This window comes from Chiloscyllium plagiosum, unplaced genomic scaffold, assembly GCF_037043375.1.
Source record: "Chiloscyllium plagiosum isolate Xiang-an unplaced genomic scaffold, Cpla_swu_hap1 HiC_scaffold_7, whole genome shotgun sequence".
Lineage (NCBI taxonomy): Eukaryota > Metazoa > Chordata > Chondrichthyes > Orectolobiformes > Hemiscylliidae > Chiloscyllium > Chiloscyllium plagiosum.
In genome coordinates, this window is record NW_028270145.1 from 113,076,788 (window position 1) to 113,095,848 (window position 19,061).

The window sequence follows — 19,061 nt, forward strand, 5'->3', positions numbered from 1 at the left end:
CCCGTTCAAAGTCCTGCTGCCTGTCACTAATAAGTCCACATTTTTCCAAATGCAAGCAAATCCTATCCCTAAGAATCTTCTCCAGTAATTCCTTACCACTGAAGTTAGGCTCACCTGTAATTTCCCAGAGTATCCCTGTTGCCCTTCTTAAACAAAGGAACAACGTTAGCTATTCCCCAGCCCTCTGCCTCCTATTCTGTGACTAAAGAGGATGTAAATATTTCACACAAGGCCCCAGCAATTACCTCCCTCAGTATTCTGGGATAGATCCCATCAGGTGTTCACAGGGAAAGGGGTGTCCAGCAAGTGGAAGGTTTCCAAAAGCGAGATAACAGGAGTTCAGGGCAGCATGTTCCTGTTAGTATGAGGGCATGGCAGGCAGGGGTAGGGAACACCTCATGACTGGAGAAATTGAGGCACTGATCAAGAAAAAGAAGGAGGCCTATGTCAGGTAGAGACAGCTGGGATCAAGTGATCCCTTCAGGACTATTGGGGGGTGTAGGAGTACACTTAAGAGGGAAATCAGGAAGGCAAATAGGGAACATGAGATAGTTTTGGCAAATAAGGTTAAAGAGAATCCAAACAGATTCTACAAATACATTGAGGGCAAAAGAGTAACTAGGAAGAGAATAGGGCATCTTAAAAATCAATAGGGGATAAGTAAGATCCCAAATTGCCAATTTTGGGTCAGTATTTACTGTGGAGAAAGACATGAAACTACGGAACTAGGGAAAATAAACAGTGAAGTCAAGAAAAGATTCCACATTACAGAAGAGAGGCGAGAGAAGTCTTAAACCCCAGTGACCCGATCAAATGTATCCCAGGACGTTGTCGAAAGCTGGGGAAGAAGTTATGGGGCCCCAGCAAAGATATCTGTATCATCAACAGCGATGGGTGAAGGGGCCAGAAGACTGAAGGATGGCTAATGCTGTGCCAGTGTTTCAGAAGGGTGGAAGAGAACGCCAGGGGACTCCAGACTGGTGAGACTGACATCTGTGATGGGTAAGTTATTGGAGGGGATTCTGAGGGACAGGATTTACATGCATTTTGGAAAACCAAGGGATGATTAGGGATACTCAGCATGGGCTTATGTTCGGAAAATCGTGTCTCACAAATTTGGCTGAATTATTTGAAGAAGTGACCAAGAAGATGAATGATGGCAGAGCAGTAAACATTGTCTACATGGTCTTTAGCAAGACCTTCAACAAGGCTCCTCTGGTAGTCTGCTTAATAAGGTTAAATCACATTGATTCAGGGATCCAGAGAAAGGTAGCCAATTGAATGCACATAGGTTTGATGGGTAGGAGACAGAGGGTGGTGGTGGAAGCCTGTGCCCAGCCACAAGGATTGGTGCTGGGTCCACTGTTGTTTGTCATTTATATAAATAATTTGGGTGAGATTATAGGAAGCATAGATGGTAAGTTTGTGGATGACACCAAAATTGATGTTATAGTGGACACTGAAGAAGGTTTTTTATTTATTTGTGCATCACTGGCTGGGCCCAGCATTTATTGCCCGTCCCTAGTTGCCCCTTGAGAAAGTAGTGGTGAGGTGCCTTCTTGAACCACTGCAGTCCATGTGCTGTAGGTAGACCCACAATGCCCTCAGGGAGGGAATTCCAGGATTTTAACCCAGCCACAGTGCAGGAACAATGATATATTTCCAAGCCAAGGTGATGAATGGCTTGGAGAGGAACTTGCAGGGGGTGGTGTTCCCATATATCTGCCACCCTTGTCCTTCTAGATGGAAGTGGTTGTGGGTTTGGAAGGTGCTGTCTGAGGATCTTTGGTGAGTTTCTGCAGTGCACATTGTAGATAGTACACACTGCTGCTACTGAGTGTCGGTGGTGGAGGGAGTGGGTGTTTGTGGATGTGATGCCAATCAAGCGGCTGCTTTGTCCTGGATGGTGTTGAGCTTCTTGAGTGTTGTTGGAGCTGCCCCCATCCAGGCAAGTGGGGAAGATTCCATCGCACTCTTGACTTTTGCTTTGTAGATGGTGGACAGGCTTTGAAGAGCCAGGGGGTGAGTTATTTGCTGCAGAATTCCTAGCCTCTGACTTGTTCTTGTAGCGACTGTGTTTATGTGGTGAGTCCAGCTGAGTTTCTGATCAATGAGTACCCCCAGGATGGTGATAGTGGGGGATACAGATGGTAACACCATTGAATGTTAAAGGGCGGTGGTTAGATTGTCTCTTATTCGTGATGGTCACAGCCTGGCATCCATGTGGCGTGAATGTTATTTACCACTTGTCAGGCCAAGCCTGGATATTGTCCAGATCTTGTTGCATTTGAGCACGGACTGCTTCAGTATCTGAGGAGTTGCGAATGGTGCTGAACATTGTGCAATCATCTCCGAGTATAATGGGATCTTGATCAACTGGGCCAATGAGCTGAGGGATGGCAGATGGAGTTTAACTTAAAAAAATGTGAGGTGATGCATTTTGATCAGACAAACAGGGCAGGACTTACATAGTTAATGGTGGGGCCCTGGGGGGGTATTGTCAAGTGGAGACGTAGGGGTGCAGGAAATTGTTCCTTGAAAGTGGCATCACAGGGTAGACAGGGTAGTGAGGAAGGCATTTGGCAAGTTTGCCTTTATAAGTCAGAGCACTGAGTACAGGAGTTGGGATGTTATGTTACAGCTTTACAAGACATTGATAAGGCCACAATTGGAACATTGCGCAAGTTTTAGTCTGGTACAGGAAGGGTATTACTAAACTGGAAAGGGTGCAAAAATGATTTGCGAGGATGTTATTGGGATTGGACGGTTTGAGTTATAGGGAGGGGCTGGATAGGCTGGGACTTTTTCCCCGGAACGTGGGAGGATGAGGGGTGACCTTATTGAGGTTTATAAAATCTTTAGGGGCGTAGATAAGATGAATACCCAAGGTCTTTTCCTCAGGGAAGGGGAGTTCAAAACTAGTGGGCATAGGTTTAAGATGAGAGGGGAAAGATTAGAAAGGGACCTGAGGGGCAACATTTTCACTCAGAGGGTGGTGCGTGTATGGAACGAGCAGTCAGAGGAAGTGGTAGAGGCGAGTATATTTACAACATTTTAAATACATTGGACAGGTACATGGATAGTTTAGAGGGATATAGGCCAAACGCAGGAAAATGAGACTAGCTCAGTTTAGGAAAACAGGGTCAGCATAGACAAGTTGTGCTGTATGACTCTAGACTCGAGGTCCTGAGGACTTGCCTACATTTAGGCTTTATAAAACACCCAACACATCCTCCTCTTTTGCCCAAGAATATCAACATTCCCCTCTTTCAACTCACCATCCACCATATCCTTCTCTTTTGTGAATACTGATACAAAGTATGGATTAAGGACCTCACCCACTTCCTCTGGCTCCACACACAAATTCCCACTTTTGTCCTTGAGTGGGCCTAGTCTTTCCCTAGTTACCCTCTTGCTCCTAATATATGGATAAAATGCCTGTGGATTTTCCTTAATCTTGTTTGCCAAAGACATTTCATGGCACCTTTTGGAACTCTGGACACTTAAGTGAATTCTTTCCTGTCCAGGCTGGGTCAATAAGTATATTCAAGGCTGAGACAGATAGGTTTTCAATTTGTAAGGGAATCAAGGACTATGGGGAAAATAAAACATAATTATTCAAAAGAATCATTGATTAAATCTTCTTCAACTGAGGCAACATGGAATGTTGTGAGTTTAGGAATCCAGTAACTTACCTCCTGACTCCCCAAAACCTGTCCCTTTGTTCACCATCTACAAGTCAGGAGTGTGATGGACTACTCCCCACATCATAGAATCCTTACACTGTGGAAGCAGGCCATTCTGCCTATTGAATCCACACTTACCCTCTGAAGGACATTCCACCCACTCGCCTACTCTATCCCTGTAACCCATGGCTGATCCATCTAGCATACACATCCATGGACACTATGGGCAACTTAGCATGACCATTCCACCCTAACCTACACATCTTTGGATTGTGGGAGGAAACCCACGCAGGCACAGGGAGAATGTACAAACTCCACATAGACAGTCACCCAAGGGTAGAATCGAACCCGGGTCCCTGGTTCTGTGAGGCAGTATGCTAACCATTGAGCAAACGAGCTGCAGGTAAATTTTTAAAAATCCTTTTCAGACAGCGAAACACAGTGCCTGGAGGTTTGGTGGAGGCAGATTAAAACATTCAAGAGGGCACTGGATGGAAATGCTGTAAAGGGAGAAAAGACCTGCAGTTTGATACTGGATACTGATGCATGTATGAAGAGCTGGTACAGGCTTGATGGACTGAATGGCCTCTTTTTGCAGTGTAACAATTCCGTGATTTGGTGATTTCAAGTTGGAGCTGAACCATTGTTACCTTAACAGTGGAGACAGTGGGACTCGGTGGTTCACAAACACAGTCCATGGAGCTGGGGGACCCTCCAGATTGTGGGTCAGATATACTGGTTCTGTCTGGTCGACATGTTGCAACGTTATTGTTGCAGAGAGGAAGATAAGAAAAGGTCAGGAGTCACACGACACCAAGTTTACTCGAAATCACAATCTTTCGGAGTGGCTAATTCTTCGTCAGGCGATGGAACAGTGCTCCGAAAGCTTGAGATTTCAAACAAACTTGGTGTCACATGACTTCTGAGCTTGCCCACCCCGGTCCAACACCAGCACCTCCACACCGGAGATAAGGAAGAGCAAGAAGGTAGGAACAATGGAGGATGACAACGTCAGTGAGCTGAAGGCATAAGGAAACATAGACAATTCACAAATCAAACCTTCGACAATCCTGCGGAAGACATAGAGCAGAAGTGGGCCATTCTGCCCATCTGCTCTGCTCCCCCCGCTCAGTGAGATCATGACTGATCTGGTCATTGTCAACTTCACTTTTCTACCCTTTCCCCATAATCCTTGATTCCCTTCCTTAACAAAAATCTGTCTGACTCAGCCTTGAATATCCTTAAACACCCAACATCAACAGTCCTCTGCAGTAAAGAATTCCACAGATTCAATACCCTTGAAGAAATTCCACTTCATTGCTGTCTTCATAGAATCCCTTTAGTGTGGAAACAGGCCATTTGGCCCAATAAATCCACACTGAAGAGTAACCCACCCAGACCCATTCCCCTATTACTCTCCATTTACCTCTGACTAAAGCACCTAACCTATACATCCCTGAACACTATGGGGCAATTTCCCATGACCAATCCACCTGACCTGCACACGTGGGTGGCACGGTGGCACAGTGGTTAGCACTGCTGCCTCACAGCGCCAGAGACCCGGGTTCAATTCCCGCCTCGGGCAACTGTCTGTGTGGAGTTTGCACATTCTCCCCGTGTCTGCATGGGTTTCCTCCGGATGCTCCGGTTTCCTCCCACAGTCCAAAGATGTGCAGGTTAGGTGAATTGGCCATGGGAAATTGCCCGTAGTATTAGGTGAAGGGGTAAATGTAGGGGAATGGGTCTGGGTGGGTTGCTCTTCGGAGGGTCGGTGTGGACTTGTTGGGACAAAGGACCTGTTTCCATACTGTAAGTAAGTAATCTAATCTTTGGATTGTGGGAGGAAACCGGAGCACCCAGAGGAAACCCACGCAGACTCGGGGAGAATGTGCAAACTCCACACAGTCAGTCGCCCTGAGGGTTGAATCGAACCTGGTTCCTTGGCACTGTGAGGCAGCAGTCTTAATTGGGAGAAAGTGAGGACTGCAGATACTGGAGATCAGAGTCGAGAGTGTGGTGCTGGAAAAGCACAGCAGGTCAGACAGCATCTTCAGTGAACTGGTGAACTGGGAAATCCTCTGGTCCAGTCAGGTGTAACAGGAGTGAGCCATGTCTCTCTAAAACAGAGTACACAGCTGCCCCTCCACTCCCTTTGGAAGGTGAGTCTAGCTTTAAGGTCAACCATCTTGTTTTTCAAAAGCTTGGTCATTTGCTAGGAGTATGCTGGGGATGGGGGGACTTGAAACCTCATAGTTCCAGTTTCACCTGAAGGCTAGGCATCTCCCACGTTTCCGGGGTAAGTCACTGTTCCCAGTCAGTCCTGGGCATCGGTGAGGAACATTTGCTGTTCCAAGAGGTAAGTGTATGCTTCCAATGGAATCCTGGGCACCAGTTGCGGACTTGAGCAATCCAGAGGGTCTTGTGGCCTGTTCGGTCAGGCCTCCTCGATGTCAGGTTACCGTGTTCCTTGTTCCAGCACTGGTCCAGCCTCGCTTACGGGTTTTCATGAGGTCAGGCCTGTGACAGGCCAGAAGGATCCTCAGAAAATAAGTGACAGGTTTAGATAGTGGATCTGGATCAGCGCAGGCTTGGAGGGCCGAAGGACCTGTTCCTGTGCTGTAATTTGTTTTGTTCTTTGTCTTGCGGTTCCAACGCCAGCAAGCTAAGTATGGAGTTCTGGGCACTAGTTTCGGCCACAAGCTCTCTGGGGCATCTGCGAAATCTGTCAACTCTTAAAAGGTTTCAGTTCCTGGTGCCTCAGGAAAAAATAAGGATCCTAATGACCGAAAAAGCTGCAGGTCCGCAAACTTACAGGAGAATTACTCGTTGCTTTTCATCTGCCCCAGCGACATTTGCCCAGAAAATACAATGCATTCTTTCCACATACTGGGCCCAGTGTTCGAAGGGAGGATTGAACGAGTCCAGCTTCCCAAATAACGGCATGATGCCAGAAAGGCTGACCTCAACTCAACGACGATTGCTGTGAGTGAATATCTTCAGAAGCATTTGTTTTCTCATCGCCACTGAAATAACTTTACAGAGGCCGATAGCCCATCAACAAGTCCCCCTTTATTTACACGTGCATTCTACTAAACACAGATCCAGCTCCCGCAAAGCCAGCTCTCAAAGTGAATAGAAGCTCTGACACTCCTGTTTATATCTGTCAGCCAGGGTTCCCTGATTGGACCAGGTTAACGGCCCCAATCTGGGAACTCATATTCTATAAGGTCCATTATAGTCACTACTTTTAAATCTGTTTTCATTCCCTGTCTCCTATTCAGTTTCAAGCTTATCTCAGGTATTTCATCAGACTGCACTGAATGGCAACTTGCTCTTTAATAGATTTGTGGATTTAACTACACCCCCAAATACGATAGCTGTTCAGGCCAACAGATCTGCACCACCTTCTCAACGAGATGGACAATAAATGTAGGCCCAGTCCGTGACACCCACATCCCAGGTACGATTAACACCCAGTGTCAGAATAACCCCAATCTCAACAACTGTGGTCAAACAGCCTGGCGACAGATTTACTCACAACAAGACTCCCAGTGATAAACATACCCTCCCACTGGATCGGGTCTGCTTTATTCCTCACACTCCCTCTAGATCTGAGCTGCTTTATCCCCTAGACACCCTCCTGAACTCCCTGCATCTCTCATCCCTTCTCTCCTCCCTGCACCCTCACTCCCTCCCACCTTGGATACCATCCCCTAGATCTTACATCTAGTTGATAGGGAAAAAAAAAGGGCAAAGGAAAATTATGGGAAGTTGATGGGATTATGAAAACCCCACTTGATTAGAACATCCAAGCGCAGAAGTTCAGCAATATCCGTCCCTGTTGACAGCTGGCATGACCCTTCAGATCAGCAGCATGATATCAATGCTTCAAAACAGGCCCGGCTGCAGGAGCTAATTGTTACAGTCAGGAATTAAAATCCTCTCTCTTTGAAAGAACAAGCCCAATAACTGTGTCAGCCTGATCTCTGCACATTGAGCCTGTTAGCTAGCATTCCCAGTGAATTATTCCGGCTGAAACCTCACTGTCTCCTTCCCTGAGGAATATTCTCCCAAATGAGAAGATCCTGGGTTGAAGTTACACTCCAGAGATTCATGGATGCAGGGTCGAGGAGTTGCAGATATAAGCAATCTAAAGGTTCGGTTAGCTCCTTTGGCTGGATAAAAAACAAAGAACAAAGAAAATTGACAGCCCAGGAACAGGCCCTTCGGCCCTCCGAGCCTGAGCCGATCCAAATGTACTGTCTAAACCTGTCGGTCAATTCCTAAGCATCTGTATCCCTCTGCTCCCCACCTACTTATGCATTTATCCAGACACATCTTAAATGAATCTACCCTGCCTGCCTCTACCACCTCTGCTGGCAACGTGTTCCAAACGCCCACCAAACTTGCTGATCATACCAACAGTGCCCTCTTCCAGATCATTTATGTATATTACAAACAACAGTGACCCCAACACTGACCCCTGTGGAACACCACTGGTCACCTTTCTCCATTTTGAGAAACTCCCTTCAACTCTGTCTCCTGTTGCTCAACCAGTTCTTTATCCACCTAGCTAGAACACCCTGCACACCATGTGACTTCACTTTCTCCATTAGTTTACCATGGGGAACCTTATCAAACACCTTACTAAAGTCCATGTATATGACATCAACAGCCCTTCCTTCATCTATCAACTTGGTCACTTCCTCGATGGCTGGTATACAACACAGAGAGATGCCAGGGTAAAGGGAGCTGGGTATTATACTGGGTCAGTGTAAAGGGAGCTGGGTATTATACTGGGTCAGGGTAAAGGGAGCTGGGTATTATACTGGGTCAGGGTAAAGGGAGCTGGTATTATACTGGGTCAGGGTAAAGGGAGCTGGGTATTATACTGGGTCAGGGTAAAGGGAGCTGGGTATTATACTGGATCAGGGTAAAGGGAGCTGGGTATTATACTGGGTCAGGGTAAAGGGAGCTGGTATTATACTGGGTCAGGGTAAAGGGAACTGGGTATTATACTGGGTCAGCGCAAAGGGAGCTGGGTATTATACTGGGTCAGTGTAAAGGGACCTGGGTATTTCACTGGGTCAGTGTAAAGGGAGATGGGTATTATACTGGGTCAGTGTAAAGGGAGATGGGTATTATACTGGGTCAGCGCAAAGGGAGCTGGGTATTATACTGGGTCAGTGTAAAGGGAGATGGGTATTTCACTGGGTCAGTGTAAAGGGAGATGGGTATTATACTGGGTCAGTGTAAAGGGAGATGGGTATTTCACTGGGTCAGTGTAAAGGGAGCTGGGTATTATACTGGGTCAGTGTAAAGGGACCTGGGTATTTCACTGGGTCAGTGTAAAGGGAGATGGGTATTTCACTGGGTCAGTGTAAAGGGAGATGGGTATTATACTGGGTCAGTGTAAAGGGATTAAAAATGTGTTGCTGGAAAAGCGCAGCAGGTCAGGCAGCATCCAAGGAACAGGAGAATCGACGTTTCGGGCATGAGCCCTTCTTCAGGAATGAGGAGGGTGTGCCAAGCAGGCTAAGATAAAAGGTAGGGAGGTGGGACTTGGGGGAGGGGCGTTGGAAATGCGATAGGTGGAAGGAGGTTAAGGTGAGACTGATAGACCAGAGAGGGAGTGGGGGGCGGAGAGGTCGGGAAGAAGATTGCAGGTCAAGAAGGTGGTACTGAGTCCGAGGGTTGGGACTGAGAAAAGGTGGGGGGAGGGGAAATGAGGAAGCTGGAGAAATCCGTATTCATCCCTTGTGGTTGGAGGGTTCCTAGGCGGAAGATGAGTCCCCCTTCCTCCAGGTGTCGTGTTGCCATGGTCTGGCGATGGAGGAGGCCAAGGACCTGCATGTCCTTGGCGGAGGGGGAGGGGGAATTAAAGTGTTCAGCTACGGGGCGGTTGGGTTGGTTGGTGCAGGTGTCCCAGAGGTGTTCTCTGAAACATTCCGCAAGTAGGCGGCCTGTCTCCCCAATGTAGAGGAGGCCACATCGGGTGCAGCGGATGCAGTAAATGATGTGTGTGGAGGTGCATGTGAATTTCTGACTGATATGGAAGGATCCCTTGGGGCCTTGGAGGGAAGTGAGGGGGGAGGTGTGGGCGCAAGTTTTGCATTTCTTGCATCAGTGTAAAGGGAGATGGGTATTTCACTGGGTCAGTGTAAAGGGAGTTGGGTATTTCACTGGGTCAGGGTAAAGGGAGATGGGTATTTCACTGGGTCAGGGTAAAGGGAGTTGGGTATTTCACTGGGTCAGTGTAAAGGGAGTTGGGTATTTCACTGGGTCAGTGTAAAGGGAGTTGGGTATTTCACTGGGTCAGTGTAAAGGGAGTTGGGTATTTCACTGGGTCAGGGTAAAGGGAGATGGGTATTTCACTGGGTCAGTGTAAAGGGAGTTGGGTATTTCACTGGGTCAGGGTAAAGGGAGATGGGTATTTCACTGGGTCAGGGTAAAGGTGAATCTGTGGTGTACCTGACAAATGTTATAATTATCTGTACTACTTCCTCTGGCAGTTCATTCCACACCCACACACTACCTTCTGTGAGGAACAGTTACTGTTTAGATCCTGGTTAGTAAATTTGTGGATGACACCAATGTTTGTGGTAGACTGGACAGTGAAGAAGTCTGTCAAAGTGGTAGGTGCCTGGAATGTATGGTCAGAGGAGGGAGTAGATGTGAATACCATAGCAACATAGAACATAACAGTGCAGTACAGGCCCCTCAGCCCTCGATGTTGCGCCGACCTTTCATACCAACCTGAAGCCCATCTAACCCACACTATTCCATGTACGTCCATATGCTTGTCCAATGATGACTCAAATGCACTTAAAGTTGGCGAATCTACTACCGTTGCAGGCAAAGCATTCCATACCCTTACTACTCTCTGAGTAAAAAAACTACCTCTGACATCTGTCCTATATCAATCACCCCTCAATTTAAAGTTATGCCCCCTCGTGCTCGCCGTCACCATACTTGGAAAAAGGCTCTCCCTGTCCACCCTATCTAACCCTCTGATTATCTTATATGTCTCTATTAAGTCACCTCTCAACCTTCTTCCCTACAATGAACAGCCTCAAGTCCCTCAGCCTTTCCTTATAAGACCTTCCCTCCATACCAGGCAACATCCTAGTAAATCTCCTCTGAACCCTTTCCAAAGCTTCCACATCCTTCTTGTAATGCGGTGACCAGAACTGTACACAATACTCCAAGTGTGGCCGCACCAGAGTTTTGTACAGCTGTAGCATAACCTCATGGTTCTGGAACTTGATCCCACTATTAATAAAAGCTAAAACACTGTGTGCCTTCTTAACAGCCCTGGGGAGAAAGTGAGGACTGCAGATGCTGGAGATCAGAGATGGAAATGTGTTGTTGGAAAAGCGCAGCAGGTCAGGCAGCATCTAGGGAACAGGAGAATCGACGTTTCGGGCATTAGCCCTTCTTCAGGAAGAAGGGCTAATGCCCGAAACGTCGATTCTCCTGTTCCCTAGATGCTGCCTGACCTGCTGCGCTTTTCCAGCAACACATTTCCATCTTCTTAACAGCCCTGTCAACCTGGGTGGCAATTTTCAAGGATCTGTGTACATGGACACCAAGATCTTTCTGCTCAACTACACTACCAAGAATCTTACTGATTTGGAGGTGCCGGTGTTGGACTGGGGTGTACAAAGTTAAAAATCACACAACACCAGATTATAACTTGATGTTGTGTGGTTTTTAAGAATCTTACCATTAGCCCAGTACTTTGCATTCTGGTTACTCTGACCAAAGAGAATCACCTCACACTTGTCCACATTAAATTCCATTTGCCACCTCTCAGCCCAGCTCTGCAGCTTATCTATGTCTCTCTGTAACCTACAACATCCTTCGTCACTATCCACAACTCCACCGACCTTAGTGTCGTCTGCAAATTTACTAACCCACCCTTCTACGCCCTCATCCAGGTCGTTTATAAAAATGACGAACAACAGTGGACCCAACAACAACCCTTGCGGTACACCACTGGTAACTGGACTCCAGGATGAACATTTCCCATCAACCACCACCCTCTGTCTTCTTTCAGCAAGCCAATTACTGATCCAAACTGCTACATCTCCCACAATCCCATTCCTCCACATTTTGTACAATAGCCTACCGTGGGAAACCTTATTGAACACCTTGCTGAAATCCATAAACACCACATCAACCAGTTTACTCTCATCTACCTGTTTGGTCACCTTCTCAAAGAACTCAATAAAGTTTGTGAGGCACGACCTACCCTTCACAAAACCGTGCTGACTATCCCTAATCAAATTATTCTTTTCTAGATGATTATAAATCCTATTGATGCATTTAGACAGGCACATGAACAAAATAAAGGGATATGGACCTTGTACAGGCAGATGGGATTAGTTTAGAGTGGCATCATGGTCAGTGCAGACATGATGGGCCGAAGGGCCAGTTCCTGTGTTGTTTTGGTCTATGTTCTGTGTTCCTGAAATGTCCAGCTCCCTTTACACTGACTCAGTGAAATACCCAGCTCTCTGTACCCTGACCCAGTGAAATACCCAGCTCCCTGTACCCTGACCCAGTGAAATACCCATCTCCCTGTACCCTGACCCAGTGAAATGTCCAGCTCCTTTTACACTGAATCAGTGAAATACCCAGCCCCCTTTACACTGACCCAGTGAAATACCCAGCTCTCTGTACCCTGACCCAGTGAAATACCCAGCTTCCTGTACCCTGACCCAGTGAAATACCCATCTCCCTGTACCCTGACCCAGTGAAATGTCCAGCTCCCTTTACACTGAATCAGTGAAATACCCAGCCCCCTTTACACTGACCCAGTGAAATACCCTGCTCCTTTTATACTGACCCAATAAAATACCCAGCTTCCTTTACCCTGAGCCAAAGAAATACCCAGCTTCCTTTACACTGACCCAGTGAAATACCCAGCTCCCTGTACCCTGACCCAGTGAAGGTCTGTTTCTGTGCTGTATGACTCTATAACCAGGCGGTTGGAAGTTAAGTGAATTCTCAATTAATTCTATGTCATTGAGTGTATTAAAAGATTAAACAATAGCAGGTAGGTAGAAGAAAGCTGTGATTTAGGGAGCGTGGGAGTCAGAGAAATGAAATATTGTAATTAACAGAGACCGACCCTAAGTGTGGAACCTCTTGGTGAGTCAGTGAGGAAGTTCAAATGTTTTCAGTGTGCTCTTAAAGGCAGCTTCCGTCAGTAAGGAAAGTGGACTGTTTTATTAGAGACAGAGACACACACACACACGCACACATGCACACACATACACACACGCACACGCGCACACACACATACAGACATGCACGCACAGACACAGGTATGTGCACAAACACAGATGCATACATACGCACACAGACACATACACAGACATGCACATGTGCACGTGTGCACATAAACACAGGCACACGCAGAGACATGCATGACTACAAACACATAGAAATGCTCACACATGCACTTAGACACCCAGATACACACACGTTCGTAAACACATACGTGAATAGTCACACGTACGCAGACACACATAAACACACATGTGCATGCACACACACAAGCAGAAATGCAAACACATGCACATGCAAACATAAACACGCATACACATACACAAAAACAGACACACCTACACACAGACACAATCCTCAATGGCCCTCCCTGACCACTCACCATGAAACCAAATAGCAACAGGAGGAGGCCATTCAGCCCATTGGAAGCTCTTTGAAATTTATCCAAATGTCCCCGCCCTTCCGTCCTCCGCCCACCAGCCTGTAAATATTTCATTCCCTAACAGCAGCTCACCAGCTCCTCCTCCAGGGACCATTTGGAGCTGGGTAATAAACACTGCCACAACCAGTGACACCCACCTCCTGGGAGCGACCATATCGATTTTTTAAAAATGGCAAGAATTTATCCAAATTCCTTTGGAAAGTTCCTGCTGAATCTGCTCCCACCGCCCTTTCAGGCAGCGTGTTCCAGATTACAGCAACTCCTCACTGCGTGGAAATAAACACATTCTCCTCCTCGCCCCTGCCTTGGGATTTTCTCATCACTAATTATCTCTCATCCTCCCGGTTAAACCATCTGTGTACTCCTATGGCCAAACCCACGCCCTCATTCATCTCCCTCAAAAAACAAAGGGAACATTAAGAGTCGTTTCTATTCCATCAAAGAGGGAGAAAGCTCCTTTTTCTAACTGAGAAGGGAGCTCTGGTTGGGAGGGCGAGTGAATGATTTGTTGCGGGCAGCGAGAGTGTTTTCTGGACATACCTGACAGGGTGGTGTTTCCTGCAGCCAGCTCAGGGTTTCTGTGTGTCTCTGTTCAGTCTCAGTGGGAGTAGACAGCTTCATCCACACTCTCTGCCTCAGCTTCCAGTCTGCCCAGTTGCTCGTGACATCATCACTCCCTGGCAATTAAACCCCACAGCCTCGATAAAGGCAGGCGATTCACAGCAACAACAACAGCAATGACACTGCATTCACGTAGCAGCCCTTTGGCCTGGCAAAGACTGGAGGGAGGGGGTGTGAAGGGAGTGAACCAGGAATTTAGGAGGCTCAGAGGAATTTTAGGGAGCTTGGTCACAGACCGAGGGGCGGCACAGTGGCTCAGCGGTTAGCATTGCTACCTCACAGCACCAGGAACCCAGGTTCGAATCCAGCCTCGGGTGACTGTCTGTGTGGAGTTTGCACATTCTCCCCAGGTCTGCGTTGGTTCCCTTCCACAATCCAAAGATGTGCAGGTTAGGTGAATTTGCCATGCTAAATTTCCCAGAGAAGGTAAAAACAATGACTGCAGATGCTGGAAACCAGAGTCTAGATTAGAGTGGTGCTGGAAAAGCACAGCAGTTCAGGCAGCATCCGAGGAGCAGGAAAATCGAAGCCCTTCATCAGGAATACAGCTATAGTGCCCATAGTGTTAGGTGCATTAGTCAGAGGGAAATGGTTCTGGGTGGGTTAGTCTCCAGAGGGTTGGTGTGGACTTGTTGGGCCAAAGGGCCTGTTTCCATACCGTAGGGGAATCTAATCTAATCAAACCCCTGGTGGCAGGCTCTTAGGGTAGTTACAAACAGAACATTACAGCGCAGTACAGGCCCTCGATGTTGCGCTGACCTGTGGAACCAATCTCAAGTCCATCTAACCTACGCTATCCCATTCTCATCCAAATGTTTATCCAATGACCATTTAATTGCCCTTAAAGTTGGCGACTCTACCACAACTGCAAAGGCATATGGGAAACTTGCATTTATCAGTCAAGGCATTGATCAGAAGAGCAGGGTGGTTATGCCAGAACCTGTGCAAACCTTTGGTTAGGCCACAGCTGGAGTACTGTATGCAGTTGTGGTGTCCAGAATATAGGAAGGATGTAATTGCGATGGAGTGGGTTCAAAGGAGATTCACCAGGAGGTTGCCTGGGATGGAACATTTCAGATACGAAGAGGCTGGATAAGCACAGGTTGTTCTCTTTATTGGAGAGAAGGTTGGTGGGGGGGAGCTTCCTGAGAGGGGTGTTAGGTGATTATGATGGGCAAGGACGGGATTAATTGAGAACAGCTGTTCCCCTTAGTCTAAGGGTCAGTAACAATGGGGCATCATTTTAAAGTTGAGAATGTGTTGCTGGAAAAGCGCAGCAGTTCAGGCAGCATCCAAGGAGCAGGAGAATCAACGTTTCGGGCATGAGCCCTTCTTCAGGAATGAGGAGGGTGTGCCAAGCAGGCTAAGATAAAAGGAGGGACTTGGGGGAGGGGCGTTGAAAATGCGATAGGTGGAAGGAGGTTAAGGTGAGGGTGATAGGCCGGAGTGGGGGTGGGGGGGGGCGGAGAGGTCAGGAAGAAGATTGCAGGTTAGGAAGGTGGTGCTGAGTTCGAGGATAGGGATTGAGACAAGTTGGGGGGAGGGGAAATGAGGAAACTGGAGAAATCTGAGTTCATCCCTTGTGGTTGGAGGGTTCCTAGGCGGAAGATGAGGCGCTCTTCCTCCAGCCATCGTGTTGCTATGGTCTGGCGATGGAGGAGTCAAAGGCAGGAGGTTTAGAAGGGATTTGAGGAAGTATTTTTCACCCAGAGAGTAGTGGGAGTCTGGAATGCACTGCCTGGGAGAGTAGTTGAGGTGGAAAACCTCAGAACCCTTAGAAAGTACTTGAATGAACTCTTGAGGTGTCATAACATTCAAGCCTCTGGGCCGAATGTGAGAAAGTGGGACTGGTGTAGATTTAGCATATTGACCCCTCCACCCTGGGAAAAAGCCTCATACTTGCCACTCTATCCATACCATTCACAATCTTATAAACTTCTACCAGGTCGCCCTGCAACCTCCTGTGTTCCAGTGAAAGAACCGCAGTCTACCCAACCTATCTTCATCGCTAAAATCCCCCAGACCAGGCAACATCCTGGTAAACCTTTTCTGTACCCTCTCCTGGTTGTGTGGTGACCAGAACTGTACACAATATTCCAAGTGTGGCCTCACTAAAGTTCTTTAAAGCTTCAGCATAACTAGTCTATCCTTATACTCGATGCCCCTTCCAATGAAGGTCAGCATGCCATAGACCTTTTTTATCCCCTTATTTACCTGCACTGCCCCCTTCAGTGATCTGTGGGCCTGCACACCCAGATCCCTCTGCAAATCAATACTACTGAGGGTTCTGCCATTTACTGTATAATTTCCACCTGTACTTGGCCGTTCAAAATGCATCACCTCATATTTGTCCCTATTAAACTCCTGCCATTTTTCTGCCCATGCCTCCAACTGATCTATAATTTCATTATTTCCCTATTCTCTCAGGGTCCTATGTTCACCTGGGCCTTTCTCTTTCTTTGTATATATTTAAAGAAGCTCTTGTTCCCTGCTTTGATATTACTTGCAAGTACAGAGGAACCTGGAATATCCAAATGAGATGGGCGGGCACTATTTCGTTCGGATAATTGATTATTTGGTTAACTGATTCAATGCCTCTCCTCTGGCGCTCTGAGTTTTCTGAAATTTCCTTTTTCCTTGCTCTGCCTGCCTTGCTCTCTCTCTCTCTCTGTCTCGGGTGTGTTTCTGAGCAGAGACACACTTGCGTGTAAGGGACCTGCAGCATTGCTCAAGTCTCAACCCCTGCCCCCATCAGTTCAATGGGATTGACTCAGTGAGCACTTGCTAAGTCTGCTCCCCGTTCAGCAGCACGCCACATGCGAGCCACGCCCCCCACCTCCCCGGTCCACCCCTCCCCCACCCTGCGCCACCTGTCCACCCCTCCAAACCCATCCTTCTGCCCCCCCACTCTTGTTGCGAGGGTGCCAGTGGAGGCAAGATAGGGCCAAAAGGTGGCAGCAGCTTAGTGAAGGAAACTGGTGCCTGGTCACTAGGCCCATGATGAAGGGCTTTTGCCCGAAACGTTGATTTTGCTGCTCCTCAGATGCTGCCTGACCTGCTGTGCTCTCCCAGCACCACTAATCCAGAACCATGATAAAGACTGGGTCGAGTGTGTGGTGCTGGAAAAACACAGCAGGTCAGGCAACATCCAGGAGCAGGAGAGTCGATGTTTCAGGCAAAAGCCCTTCATCAGGTGATGAGGACTGTAAAGGTGGACAACTTCCTTTATTCCTTCATTTTTCATTTTTTTATTCCATGTTTCGGTTTACTTTCCTGTGTTTTAAGTTGGCACCAGAGAGTGGTGACATTATACAACACTTCTCACTGTAACTTGTAACAAGATGCACATGACAATAAATAAATCAAATCATGGTCTAAGAGACTAATAGCACTTGGCCCTAATGTGGACTCTGATGTCCAGCATCTGCAGTCCTCACATTCGCCTCTGGGAGGCGGTGCTCAGGGAGGGTGTGATTGGTCCTCCAGGCCTCCTGAGGGCGATGCTCAGGGAAGGTGTGATGGGTCCTCCAGGCCTCCTGAGGGCGATGCTCAGGGAGGGTGTGATGCATTCTCCAGGCCTCCTGAGGGCGATGCTCAGGGAAGGTGTGATGCATTCTCCAGGCCTCCTGAGGGCGACGCTCAGGGAGGGTGTGATGCATTCTCCAGGCCTCCTGAGGGCGATACTCAGGGAGGGTGTGATTGGTCCTCCAGGCCTCCTGAGGGCGATACTCAGGGAGGGTGTGATGGGTCCTCCAGGCCTCCTGAGGGCGATGCTCAGGGAAGGTGTGATTGGTCCTCCAGGCCTCCTGAGGGCGATGCTCAGGGAGGGTGTGATGGGTCCTCCAGGCCTCCTGAGGGCGATGCTCAGGGAAGGTGTGATGGGTCCTCCAGGCCTCCTGAGGGCGATACTCAGGGAGGGTGTGATGGGTCCTCCAGGCCTCCTGAGGGCGATGCTCAGGGAAGGTGTGATTGGTCCTCCAGGCCTCCTGAGGGCGATGCTCAGGGAGGGTGTGATGGGTCCTCCAGGCCTCCTGAGGGCGATGCACAGGGAGGCTGTGATGGGTCCTCCAGGCCTCCTAATGGCGATGCTCAGGGAGGGTGTGATGCATTCTCCAGGCCTCCTGAGGGCGATGCTCAGGGAGGGTGTGATGCATTCTCCAGGCCTCCTGAGGGCGATGCTCAGGGAGGGTGTGATGCATTCTCCAGGCCTCCTGAGGGCGATGCTCAGGGAGGGTGTGATGCATTCTCCAGGCCTCCTGAGGGCGATACTCAGGGAGGGTGTGATGCATTCTCCAGGCCTCCTGAGGGCGATGTTCAGGGAGGGTGTGATGGGTCCTCCAGGCCTCCTGAGGGCGATGCTCAGGGAGGGTGTGATGCATTCTCCAGGCCTCCTGAGGGCGATACTCAGGGAAGGTGTGATGGGTCCTCCAGGCCTCCTGAGGGCGATGCTCAGGGAGGGTGTGATGCATTCTCCAGGCCTCCTGAGGGCGATACTCAGGGAAGGTGTGATGGGTCCTCCAGGCCTCCTGAGGGCGATGCTCAGGGAGGGTGTGATGCATTCTCCAGGCCTCCTGAGGGCGATACTCAGGGAAGGTGTGATGGGTCCTCCAGGCCTCCTGAGGGCGATGCTCAGGGAGGGTGTGATGGGTCCGCCAGGCCTCCTGAGGGCGATGCTCAGGGAGGGTGTGATGGCTCCGCCAGGCCTCCTGAGGGCGATGCTCAGGGAGGGTGTGATGGGTCCGCCAGGCCTGCTGAGGGCGATGCTCAGGGAGGGGGTGATGGGTCCGCCAGACCTCCTGAGGGCGATGCTCAGGGAGGGTGTGATGGGTCCGCCAGACCTCCTCAGGGCGATGTGATTGGTCCTCCGGGCCTCAGCGGGAGTGTCGGTGCTCAGGGTGATGAGTCCTCCAGGCCGCAGGGGGCGATGCTCAGGGCTGTCGGTGAGCAGGTAGAATTGACCCCCCACATCCGGGTAGGAGGGGCGCGGTGACGTCGCAGCACGTGATGCGAGGACGCTC

General features: G+C 48.8%; 1 protein-coding gene across 2 annotated transcripts in view; it reads right to left on the reverse strand.

Annotated features, from left to right (window-relative positions):
- The window catches only part of LOC122551953 (anion exchange protein 3-like), a 313,611-nt gene extending 299,536 nt beyond the window's left edge, over positions 1–14,075 (reverse strand). For both annotated transcript variants that reach the window (XM_087989369.1, XM_087989367.1), the window contains exon 1: positions 13,963–14,075. The gene's annotated coding sequence lies outside the window, so the exon portion shown is untranslated. The remainder of the gene's footprint in view (positions 1–13,962) is intronic.
- Between the last annotated feature and the right edge of the window lie 4,986 nt (positions 14,076–19,061).